Here is a 3634-nt window from a genome sequence, read left to right on the forward strand (position 1 = left end):
ATTTCATTAGTCCTTTCTATTTCTATTCCCTGCACTGTCAGTGTTGCTTCAACATTTACTGAATATTTCTACAACTAAAAATCATAAATCTGGTTTTACTAATATGTATAGACAGTCTGTTGGCATTAAACCACTACATAATATTTTCAAACTTTTTCTTTATTTCTTGTAATACCTTAATATATATTTTCCTCGCATGAAATAAAGTTGTGTCATCTGCAAACAAGATACAGTTGAACAATTTTTAAACAATTTTAAGTAGGGCTGTCAGTTTAATGCGTTAATTAGATTAATTAATTACGTTGCAAATTAGTTTGTTAAAAAAATAAACACACTTGATTGTGAGTGGCAAGTCAATGCACAAGCATTTGAAATTTGGCCCATTGAGGGACCCGTAGGCTGCAGTGGCGCGCCACTACGAGCAGCGTGAACAACAGCAGACATGCACGCGAGTGCGGCACAGGAGAGCGAGGCAAACTTACTTGGACCTAGATCTAGTTAATTTGGCGGTTGTATTTATTTCAATGTACATCTTTCACATCACCAGGACCGCTGGCCTTTCGTAGTTGGCGCCGCTGGGCAACTGCCATTCAGTACGGAGGCTTTGGCTTTGGATACAAGCTAGATTACCATGCCAAATAAAAACTATGCTACAGAGGAGACTTTACAGCTACATTCTGAGACAAAGCTGACGAGTTACAATGAGTGTTCGCTGGATCACTCGGAAGTTCGAGACAACAAGTCCGAACAAGACCAGCCCACCTCAGGCTAAAAGGAGCCATAACCGCTAAACTGGAAGTTGCAACGCAGTTGAAGGTATAGTAAAAGCGAAGTTTTTTTTTTTTTTGATCACCTAACAGCACAAATTTTAACATCATTCACATAAAGGAGAAAAAGTACTGGCCCCAGAATTTATCAAAGTTGATTGAAGTTACATAACTGTGTTTTGATGGTTTATTCTTGAATTCAACAAGCGTTTATATTTTTTTAATAACTGGTGACCCATTGATGTGTGACACCTATTTCACCATATTTGAACAATTTTTGCAATAATATTTCATGATCTAAAGTATCAACTGTTTTTTGTAAATTCACAAAAACACTTACAAAAACATAGCAAGCAAATTGATTCAGTTAACTCCATTAATGCAATGGTATTTGAGTGATTGGCGAAAAACCCATATTGGCTATTGCTTAAAATTTTATATTTATCTATGCATTTATTTAATCTTGTCACATACAATGTTCCCAATATTTTAGAGAGCTGTGGGAGTAGAGATATAGGTCTGTAATTAAAACAAAACAAAACATTAATTTCCTTTTTTTGAAGAGTTTCTATGATTTGCTTTATCAGTGACATATTCATATCTGTTTAATCCCTTTTTTTTTTTTAACTATGTTCTAAATTTCACTAGCTTGTACGGCCTCAAGAAAAATTATATTTACATTGTTTGGTATACTGTAGTTCCATAATCAATATTTTTATCAGAAAGATTTTGTGATGGTGGGTGACTGGTTAGCACCGCCTCCCAGTGCTGAGGACGTGAGATCAAGTCCGGGCTTTAACCTTCCTGGGTGAAGTTTGCATGTTCTCCATGTGCCTGCGTGGGGTTTCTCCGGGTACTCCGGTTTCCTCCTGAATTCCAAAGACATGCATGGCAGGTTAGTTGAACACTCTGAAGTGTCACTAGGTGTGATTGTGAGTGTGAATGGTTGTTCATCTGTGTGTGCCCTGGATTGGCTGGCAACCAGTTCAGGGTGTACCCTGACTGCTGCCCAAAGCCAGCTAGGATAGTCTCACCCCACGACTCTTGTGAAGAATAAGCGGTTCAGAAAATGGATGGATATTTTGTGATCGTATTGGGCCAATTTTTATAAAGTGGTCATTGTATTTGTTTGCAATTTCCTCTTCATCATAAATTGCAAAATGATCCTTAAAAAATAATTTGGAGGAATTGGTTTTGCCTTGCCTTTAAAACTTCAAAACTGTATTTATTGTAACCCAGGTATTTTTTGTACTAACTACTGTTACTTCTGTCTAGTAATTTGGTGAAGTAATCGATTTTTGTCTTCATAGGATGGATACAATTTTATTTTTATATTGTTTTATACCTACTCTGCATCTTTTGTTGTTTGTTTGAGAAAAAATCTGTAAAGATTTTTTTTCTTACAAGCATTTTTCAAGCCATTTGTCTTCCAACGATTATGAGTACCGTATTTTCACGACTATAAGGCGCACTTTAACGTCTCAAATTTACAAAAAAATCGATGGTCCGCCTAATAGCGAGGTGCGCGTCGTGTGTGTGTCAAACAGAAATAGCACCCATAACTGAGACTGCGGCTTATAATACGGTGCACCTTGTGGTCGTGAAAATACGGCAGTGTTTTTTCTACTTTGAGCATGAGTTATAATCATTTTACAATATTTTTCATACGAATTTATGAGTGTGGTCATGAAAGAATTACAAGCATTATTTAAGTCGTTTTTGTATACATGATTCCAGTTCTGTCTCTTCAAATCTTCTCTTAAAAGTTGTACTGCTTTTCTGGATGTGTCTTATAATGATTAGAGTTTCCTCTTGCACATTATTTATGCTTATTTTTTCATAGATTGTAAATACAGGGAGATGATCACTCATGTCTATTGTAAGTATACCACTTAACAAGGCGTGGGACAAGATCTTGAACGACAAGATCTTGCGAGATTAGAACGCCACAGATGTCTCGTCCCTGCACGGCACGAGATCTGCCCTGGATTGGCTGGCAACCAGTTGAGGGTGTACCCCGCCTACTGCCCGGAGCCAGCTGGGATATGCTCCAGCGCTTCCCGCAACCCTTGTGAGAACAAGCCGTTAAGAAAATGGATGGATTTAAATAATATATATACAAATTTTGCAAAAATCTCTTCTCGTCGTGGACTCAATCTCGTGAGACATCACGTCTTGTGGGATTTGTGTCTCGTCCCATGCCTACACTTAATATATACAATCAGACCTTTTACATGAGTGAAATTGCATTCCGCATAAAAAGACACATCATTATGGAGGCGGCAGAGATGGGCACAGGATCAAGTTTTTACTCTGAGACAAACTACTAGCATTTACTAGAATCCTCTGTTGAGGATCTTTATTAAAAAAATTTAATCATTGATTAAAAAAATTTAATAATGAATAAAATCTACAGCAGCTTTTTATCTGAAATTTTACATCATTACTGTCATTAGCGTCAGAAATGCTCCACTGAGTCCAATCATCCAGTCAAAAATTAAATAAAGGACATCTGTCCAGCCTACACTGTCTCATTTTAGCGCCATACTTCTGCCCCTGGTTTTAAAAATGTTACTGGAACAAAGGATCGTAAAACATGCCATTTGGGAAGCAAATTGACTATATAAAAATAAACAAACACTTCATCGGGTGCATCTGGAAAAGATGATGATGATGAGATCCAGTTAGGAACTTTATAAAAGTAAGAAATGAATATAGTTTTGATGAATACTGTTTGAATTATTTAACAATACATTCCTCATTCTACCGCAGTCTCAGAGGTGTTTCCTTTTGTCTAAATCATACTGCCTTTTAGGTTATTGACTGCTCTAGGTAAGATGCAATACAATAATTCACACTGAGAAGCA

At 36.9% G+C, this 3634-nt stretch overlaps 1 protein-coding gene across 1 annotated transcript in view; it reads left to right on the top strand.

The window, feature by feature from the left end:
* Positions 1–593: 593 nt before the first annotated feature.
* The window catches only part of tmc3 (transmembrane channel like 3), a 212202-nt gene continuing 209161 nt past the window's right edge, over positions 594–3634 (top strand). The window contains exon 1 of the mRNA XM_077562800.1: positions 594–816. The gene's annotated coding sequence lies outside the window, so the exon portion shown is untranslated. The remainder of the gene's footprint in view (positions 817–3634) is intronic.

The sequence above is a fragment of the Vanacampus margaritifer genome, chromosome 4 (genome assembly GCF_051991255.1).
Source record: "Vanacampus margaritifer isolate UIUO_Vmar chromosome 4, RoL_Vmar_1.0, whole genome shotgun sequence".
NCBI classification, from domain to species: Eukaryota; Metazoa; Chordata; class Actinopteri; order Syngnathiformes; family Syngnathidae; genus Vanacampus; species Vanacampus margaritifer.